Below are 8,877 nucleotides of genomic sequence, written 5' to 3'. Positions count from 1 at the left end.
GACTAAAATAAGCAGTAAAAGCCGTGCTGCGGTTAGGAAAGGGCATCCTGGGACGTGCGTGCGTGGAAGTCGGGAGGCTCTTTGTGGTGAGGGGGCGTAGAGGGCTAATTGAGCGTGCATGAGCTCAGCTGGGGGCCACTTTCTCCCTTCCATGCCCACAGCTGGCTGTGAGTCACTGACGGGTCACCAGCCACAGCAGGGCTGCTGGAGACATGGACGGAAGGCAGGTTCTACCCAGTGCCAGTCTTAGGGGCTCCAGGGGCTCTGCAGGCTCTCCCCAGTCTTTGCCTAATGCTTCTTCATTTTAAGTTTTACTATAGGGAGTGCAAGATTGCTGGAGACAGAGACAAAGAGAGAGAAGGTCAGAAAAGACCCCCCCCCCCCCCCACCCGGAGTTTTTTCCCCCTCCAGCCGGAGGAAGGGGCGAGGGATGGCCACACCACAGTTCCTTCTCCTTCATTCTATTGGGAGTTCGGGCGCGCAAACCCATGTGCCTGGTGTGTTTTACTAGCTGCCAGGTCCAGGAGTCATGCCGTGCAGCTGGCCATGTGGGATCCAGCTGCCTTAACCCCCACACCACCCTAGACCCCTCTGTACCCTGCTAGGAAGGCACCCCGTCTCCACCTCTCTGAGCAGCATGCCCTGGTGTCTGGCCGCCCTGTGCCATTTCACTTGCTCTGTGGAGCGCCGACTCTGTGCCAGGCAGTAGGTGGATGGAGGAGCGGAGGACACGGCCTCTGCTCTCAGGAGGCTCACAGACTGGGGCTCCTGCTGGGCACTGGCAGGGCATGCATCGTAGGCTTCGGAGCCTGCCAGTGGGGCTGTTGAGGCTCCCCCCTCTGGCCTCCGTAAGATGAATTAGTGCCACAGGAAGCCAGGTGCCAACCTCACTCTCAACCCCGAGGACCCCGAGGATGCAGAGGGCAATCGACTTCAGGATAGACTTGTGCCAAGGGAACCCCCCTGGGAAACCGGCCCAAGTGGAGCTTTGGAGTGTGACCTCCTTGGGAAAGCTGGGAAGGTGTGTGAGGGGGAGTCTGTGCTGAACTCCTTCCAAGACAGTGCTGGCGGCCGGCTCTGCACGTCATCCGGCAGGACTCGTCTGGCGTTGTGGATGATTCAAAGGTGCTTCCTGTGTGTGTGCGTGCGCCGCCCGCATCCTTCCAGATCATGCGCTCGTCGAGAAGGGCCCACGGCTCCTCGTTCACCTGAGGTCTGGCCTCTTGCCAGGGCACAGACTCAGTTCTCAAGCAAAGGTCAGATGTCTCCAGCTCCCTGCCCACTGAGAAGGTCTCTGTAATAGTCACCGGTCATTTCCCTTTCTTCCTTTCTCTCTCTCTTTCTCTCTCTCTTTCTTTCTTTCCTTCTTTCCTTCTTTCTTTCTTTCTTTCTTTCTTTCTTTCTTTCTTTCTTTCTTTCTTTCTTTCTTTCTTTCTTTCTTTTTCTTTCTTCTTTCTCTTTCCTCCTCTTTCTTTCTTTCTTTCTTTCTTTTGCTTTCTTTCTTTCTCTTTTTCTTTCTTTCTTTCTTTCTTTTTCTCTTTCTTTCTTCTTTCTTCTCTTTCTTTCCTTTCTCTCTCTTCTTTCCTTCTCTTTATCTCTCTCTTTCTTCTTTCTTTCATTCTCTTTCTTTCTTTCCTTCTTTCTCTCTGTCTTTCTTTTTTAGTTTGCCATGGGTTGCATGTATTCACTGGAGCCTGCTCTTGGCTGCCCCCCCCCTTTGTGCTATTAGTGACCCTGTAGGTTAGGGGTGGCCAGGTCAGGTCACCAGAGCCCTGGACAAGGCCCCACCTGCCTTCTCTCCTGACAGCCATACTGGGTGGCCCCAACTGCCTGCCTGCTTGAGGGTCAGCACTCAGGGAGAACCCACTCCTAGCCCTTTACTCCTGCTCGCCAGCCTCCCTGCCATCGGCTACTCCCTGCAGCCCTGCTCCTGGCCACAGCCCTTACAGAGAGGTACCACCCCTACCTCTCTGCTTCCAGCCCTTGTGGCACCATGTCTGGATAAGGAAGTCCCGACCATTGCTGTTGCTGACACCAACCCTCATGCCTGGCCCCTGCTGACCCCGTACCTGGTTAGGACTGGGTTAATTGGAGTTACTGGTGTTCCCGGCTGGACACCCAGGACCCAGGTTCCAGGCCTTTATACAGGCTGCTCCATCTGCCTGGAACTCAAGCCCCCTACTCACTTCACCTGTCGCCCTCTTCTTATCCTTTCAAATTAATTCAGCTTAGACACCTTCGCCTCCAGGAAGCCCTCTTTGACTTTCCTCTGTGCTGTCACAGACTAGACACTCAGAGGACAGGGCCCACTTTATTATAATGTTTTCAGAGGCTAATAATACATCTTATGAAACAAATGAAACCATAACCTCTCTGGACTTCACATTTCTTGTCTGTAAAATGAAAATAATACCATTTGACACACAGAGTTCTGAAGAGGGCAAGGGAGAGGACGGATGTGCATTCCCCCATCACAGCACTGGCATATGAGAGAGGCTCCAGAAATGAGCTCCTAATTTCCTGGCCATTTAACATTAACCAGCACTTGTTCTTTTCTGTCTAAATTTTACAAGTTTTTATTTATTTATTTATTTATTTATTTTTGCTATAGAGCATGTGCACTCAGTGGAGAGAGACAGAGAGAGGGAAAGTGAGAAGTTATTCCCTGGGGAGGGGGGAATGGCCGCACTGATTTAACATTTTAACCACCATACCACCTGCTGGCCCCTTGAGTCTTTTTGAGCTCAACGCAAGAGTGACTTTTGTGTTCGTTTATTTCTTCTGTGAGAGAGACAGTGAGACAGTGGCCCTAACAGCATCTTGATGCACTGCCCCCGCCCCCCACCACACACACTTAGCCTGCCCTGATCAATGGGCATGCATGTGCCCAGTGTGTTCTGGGAGATCTCTGGACTTGAACCTGGGACTTTCCCATGTAGCTCAGCCTTGCAGAGCATTGTGTTGCAGCTATGCCACCATCCTGCCCCATGACTGGCTTTTTGTTACTCAAGCTACTGCTGAAATATCACCTCCTCACAGACATTTTTGACCCCTCCATCTATACAACCCCGGCCACCCATCGCTCTCCACTTCAAAACTTGTTTCATGGGACCAGCAGTTAGCGTAATGGTTATGTCGCTGGACTCCCATGAGTCGACCGTGGTTCGAGACCCGAACCCGGTGGCTTAAACTCACGCCGGGCATGTGTGCATGCGTGCCCAAGATCCCGAGAGGAGAATGGAGGAGAAGGGATTCCGGCATGGCCATCCCCCCTGGGGGGTGATTTCTAGCTTTCTGTCTCTCTGTCTCTCTGTCTTTCTGGCGAACGCACGTGCCCTATAGCAAAAATTCCCCCCCCCCAAAAAAAGAGCTTGTGCGCTCATGACCTGAGCTTTAGTATGTCCTCGCTTGCTGCCTGCCTGCCTTTCCGTCCCTAGGATGAGCCATGAAGCAGGGACACAGTGGCTCTCCCACTGCTGCCCAGAGCTGGACCTGGCACGTGGCACTGCCTGGGAGTTTAGAGGCTAAGGCTGCAAAGTCTCTAGGGGCTCCCTGGGGACAGAGGCCAGAGTAAGTGTGCGTGTGTGTGCACGTGCGCGTGCATGGAATAGAGGAGGCGAGGTGTCTCTCCTACATCCAGAGTAAGTGTGTGTGTGTGTGTGTGCATGTGCGCGTGCACGGAATAGAGGAGGTGAGGTGCCTCTCCTCCCTCATCCTACATCCAGGGTGGGGCCTGCAGGAGGTCCGCAGCTCTCCTGCCCTGTTCCCTGAGGGAAATCAGGAGCAATGACCCATCCAGAGCTCCATAGATGCAGGCTGTCAGGGAGAGGGGATGGAGGGAGAAGGCGGCATCTCCCCCGTGACCCCAGCATTCGGGGCTGAACACGGGCCCCTCTCATCCCCCTTTGGCCTATCTGCTGGCCAGGAAGGGCTGGGTGCTTCTGCTGCCTCTTAGCCTTGGAGGGGCCTGTGCTGTTGTACACTGGAGCCCAGGCCTGTGTCCTGGCGCCATGTTTGCTTCCGGGCCACACCTGCTCCTCTCTTCTCTCCTGGCCTCCTGTCACCAGGGCCTAACAGGCCCCTCTCACAGCATTCTCTGTGGGCTCCAAATTCTCACACTCTGGACTGAATGGTGTGTGGGGTTTCCTGCATCTCCTCTACGCTCCCTGCCACCTCCATCCCACTCGCACTTCTTGGAGTCAGCGCCCACCCCTTGGCCCCTGGTCCCTGCCAGCCCTCCCCATCCCTGCAACTCCTAGGCATGTGACAGGGAGTCCAGAAAGTCCCCAGAGGCCCCCACCCACACCTGCTGCCTGTCTCCACTGAGGAGGGACTCTCAGTATCCATTGTCCCCCTCCTCCACCCCTGCCGAGGGGACTCGGCTTTGATTGACTTGTGGCTGTGGGTGGACAGACCAGCAAGGATTTGCACGGGGCTGCTGCTCCAGGCCCAGTGTGGAAGGCACAGCCCAGCAGCTCAAGCTCCCCTCACCCCAAGCCTGGCAGTCACCCTCGAGCCGTCAGCACTCCGGGTTCTGGAGCTCCCAGCCCTTTCAGGGCCCAGAACGCTCAAGCAGGAAAAGATTTCAGGGTTCAGAGGTTTGTGCAGTGGGCTCTGCAGTGGCCCAGCGCCGATCCGTGTGCATTAGTGTGTGCGTGCATGTGTGTGTAAGCACACTAACAATGGGGCTCTGGGCCACATCTGTCTTTTCACCACAGAACCCCAAACTTTCTGTTATTAGTGGAGGTCCCACACAAGCTACTACTTAAACAAAAAGACCTATTTTATTATTTTCACAAAGCACCCCCTGGGGGAATGACCACATCGTAATCCTGTCTCGTCCACTCTCCCCTCAGGATTTTGGTCACGTGTGCACATGCACCCATCACGTTTTTCTTTTTATTTTTTTTTCATTATTATTATTATTGGAGAGGTTTTTTTTTACTATAGGGCACATGCGCTCGCCAGACAGACAGAGAGAGACAGAGAGACAGAAAGCAAGAAATCACCCCCCAGGGGGGATGGCCACGCCGCAATCCCTTCTCCTCCATTCTCCTCTCAGGATCTTGGGCACGCACGCACACGCGCCCGGCGTGAGTTTAAGCCACTGGGTCCGGGACGCAAACCGCGGTCGACTACATGGGCGTCCAGTGACATAGCCATTACGCTAACTGCTGGTCCCCCCCCTTTTCTTTTGTGAGAGAGAGAGAGATTTTGCTATAGGGCACATGTGCTCACTGGAGTGATAGAGACAGAAAGTGAGAAATCACCCCCAGGGGGATGGCCATGCCATCTCCTCGTGGGATCTTGGGCACACGTGCCTGGCGCCCATCATGCTTTTCAAGCCACCGTGTCCGGGACTTGAATTGCACAGTCGGCCACTTGGGATCCAGCTGCCTGAATCACCACATCACCTGGCTGGCCTGAGGATCCATTATTCTAAAGTAAAGGTTTGAAAGCCATGAGAACTAAACAAATTTTATTTTACACATGGGGAAACTGAGGCCCAGGGGAGCAAGCAGCTTCCCGAGTTCACGGTGGTGTCAGTGGCCAAGGCGATGCTGCACCAGGCTGCCCGCCTCTTTGCAGTGTGTTGGCCAAGAACAGGCTGGAATGTCCCCCTCGTGGGGGACGCAGGTGGGGCCGAGTACCAGGAAGGCAGCGGAAAGAGGAGTGGGCTAAGGTCACAGCCTCCCAGACCTGAGGCCCCAGACGTTCCCGGGAGAGCAGATGCACTGGAGAGGCCACTCTGTTCTTAACTGGAGGATCCTGGTTGGGAATGGGAAGGGGCAGGATGAAGGAGGCAGTGGAGTGGGGAGGGGACAGGTGGTAGAGGTCTAGCCTGATTACTCATCCCGGCCCCAGACAGCCCCCCTCCCCGCACCTGATTGCAACAACTCCCCTCCACTGAGGGGAGGGGACAGAGGGAACCATAATACACGGAGGCATGAAGGGGCTGGGTGGGCCCTGGAGTGAAGACTGCTGGGGTGGAAGGGGGTGCAAATTTCTGTCCCTGGCTGTCAACAGTAGACATGGCACAGGAGGGGACTCTGTAGTGCTCACTGTGTCTCCTCCCAGGGCCCAGCTGGGCACCCAGGAAATGACACTGAATGGGCGGATTGTGTCCATCCTTCCCCAGACGGTCACCAGCCTTCTCCCTCCCTCATCCCTGTCCTTCAGAGATTACAAGGACTGAGTTATTCTTAGCAGGTTTCATTCATCAAAGCGTGACAAGTGGTGTCCTGGGAGACACGCCTGGGTGCCCTGGGGAGTCAGGGGAAGGGTGCAAACGTCCCCCCTGAGAGGAGCAGCCATTGCTGGGAGCCCCAGCCTGCAGGGAATAGCCCTGTCTTCAGGGAGCCTCAGTCTTCACTGGACACATTCCATGTGCCCGAGGAGCCCCAGTCTGAAGGGTGGAAACACAGCCCTGTCCTCAGACAATAGAGAACCCCAGTCTAAAGGGAGAAATGGAGGTTCCTCTCGCCACTTCCCCAGCCCTCAGCGAGATCAGGCAGAGGGAGAGATCCAGTTGCCTGACCTCAAGTCACCTCTAGCGTCAGTGCAGAGGACCCGTGAGAAGCCGGGCACACACCCAGGACGCAGACTGCAACCCGAGGTGGAAAATGGGCCCCAGGGCAGAGCCAGGAGCAGGTGCAGCTACCTGCCGCCATGTCCAGGGAGCCTAAAGATGGAGGAGGGGGCTCCAGGGACAGACGCTCCCCTGGACACCGGCAGACCGCAAGGGCTGGCCATCCTGCAGACGGAGGTCCTAGCCTTAAGGAAAGGGTAAAGGCACAGGCCAGGTGGGCTGTCCCCCCCCCTTTTAAAAATTTGCTATAGGGTGTGTGGCAAGTGAGAAAGTGAGAAGTCACCCCCTTCAAGGGGATGGCCATGCTGCAGCCCCTTCTCCACTCTCCTCTCAGGATTTCAGGCACACACACGCATGCGCCTGCTGTGATTTTCAACTGCAGGGTCCAGGGCTTGAACCTAGCAGTCAGCCATTTGGGGTCCAGCTGCCTTAAGCTCCACACCATGCACTGGCCCAGGTGGGCTCTTTTTTTTTTTAGATAGATTTTTGCTGTAGGGTGTGTGCATTCGCCAGCGAGGCAAAGAAAGAGGAAGTAAGACCCCCTTCCCCCCCCGCCCTGGGCCAATGGCCATGGCACAATCATTTCTCCTGCAGACTCTTCTTGGGATTTTGGGCATGCACACACTAGGGCCCGTTGTGAGTTTCAAGCTGCCAGGCCCGGGACTCAAACATGTGGGAGCCCAGTGCCTTAACTACTATGCCACCTGCTGGCCCAGGTGTCTGCCTTTGCCAACAGGGAGAACCCGCGTTGTCTGCAGGCTCTCTCAGTCAACATAAAGCTACATACACCTTGCCAGCTGGACCGACCCTCTGAAAGAGTGAACTTGGCCCGGGGCCATGAGTTTGCACTCCTTGGACATCAGGCAAGCATTTCTGATGGAGAAGAGAACTGAGCCTGGTTGGATGGAGACTGTGAACAGCCCTGGCCTCTGTGCCTTCAGGACCTCCTCCCACCTCTGCTAGACAGGGAGACCCAGCACCCCGACAACTCCCCAGTTCCCTGTGACCAACTGGTCACAGTTGGTCAGCGATGGGAGTGGGGGAGTAGGGAAGAGGGCGGTGTTGGGAGGTTGCAGGTCTGTGCTGAGAAATCTGCTTTCCTTGCAGACAGGCGATTGCCCATTGTGGGGAGGAGCCTGTGGTTCTGGTCTTAAAGCCACAGTGAATGAGCTGACCCGGAAGTTCTGGCTGGGTGGCCTTTTCTGAGAGCCTTCACTTTTCCCTGCTTCAGGTGCAAAATGGGGATGCAGTTGCCCTGCGGGCTCTATCTATCCTTCCTCCTGACAGTCCAGTTTCCCAAGTAGGCCTCAGTGTCCCTGCCGCCCACCTGGGTCCCTGCTCTCTTCCCACTCTCCCAGTTCCTTCCAGCAGAGGCCTTCCAGGGCAGCAGGCTTAGAGGTCAGTTTCAGGTTCCAGGTCCCACCTCCCCAAGTCCCACTTCCCTGCTCCCTGCACAACGTGGGACCCCCATCAGTCTTCTGAGACTTAAGGTCAGTCCTAGAGGGCGTTGGAGGCGGCAGTCCGCGAAATTGGTGCTCCTGGGATGGGGGACCGAGTAAGGGGAGTAGGGAAGGGTCAGATTCTAGGGCTGGGGAGGGCCGGCATAATTGCGGTACGCTGGCCCGGCGCTGCAGAGCAGGCGGATGACAGCCGCGGAGGGTAATTAGAGCGCATTAGCCGTGCCCTGCAATCCTGTCATTTCTCCGCGCGCTCCGGGTGTGTTGCAGGACGTGAAGCGATGCCGGCTCGGCTGTGAGTCAGATTCTCAGAAGCCCGGGCGGGGCCAGGGGGCGGCAGAGGCCACGGAGAAGGGACTCCAGCCGAGTGAGGCGCCGACGCCTTCCTCTTCCCCTTCCCCTATAGAGAGAGGAGTCACCTGTCCTGGGGCTCTTGGCGGTGCGCACCTCTGGCGGACTGGCGCGCAAGGGGCAGGACCGGTGCCGCCTCCGGACTCCAGGGGGCGCTCCATTTGCTCGCGGATCCTCCCCGACGTCGAGTCCGGCGTCTGCATCCAGCCTGTGCCCTGCCCCTCGCGTGCAGGTGGACTGAAAAAGAATGATGCAAATGCAGGAGGCGAGGCCGACACTTCCCCAAATCCCAAATGTCCCAGACCTGTCCAAGACCCGCAGCAGACATAGGGCAGCCCTAGAAAAAACACATCAGGAGGGAGAGGGGGGGGAGTGGGGCCCCACGTTGCTGTAGAGCCCTGAAATCAATTCTGGGGGAGCGGGAGGAGTCCGCGTGGGGGTGGGGCGGGGAGGGGAGTTTATTTATTAGCCAGATTAGCC

General features: G+C 56.3%; 1 non-coding gene across 1 annotated transcript in view; it reads right to left on the bottom strand.

Annotated features, from left to right (window-relative positions):
* Positions 1-7,526: 7,526 nt before the first annotated feature.
* The window catches only part of LINC03040 (long intergenic non-protein coding RNA 3040), a 3,624-nt gene continuing 2,273 nt past the window's right edge, over positions 7,527-8,877 (bottom strand). The window contains exon 3 of the transcript XR_014904923.1: positions 7,527-8,795. This is a non-coding gene — a transcript (long intergenic non-protein coding RNA 3040). The remainder of the gene's footprint in view (positions 8,796-8,877) is intronic.

The sequence above is a fragment of the Tupaia chinensis genome, unplaced genomic scaffold (genome assembly GCF_000334495.1).
Source record: "Tupaia chinensis unplaced genomic scaffold, TupChi_1.0 Scaffold000252_1, whole genome shotgun sequence".
Taxonomy (NCBI): domain Eukaryota; kingdom Metazoa; phylum Chordata; class Mammalia; order Scandentia; family Tupaiidae; genus Tupaia; species Tupaia belangeri.
The sequence above is the reverse complement of the archived record's forward strand: the minus strand, read 5'-3'. Positions and strand labels throughout refer to the sequence as shown.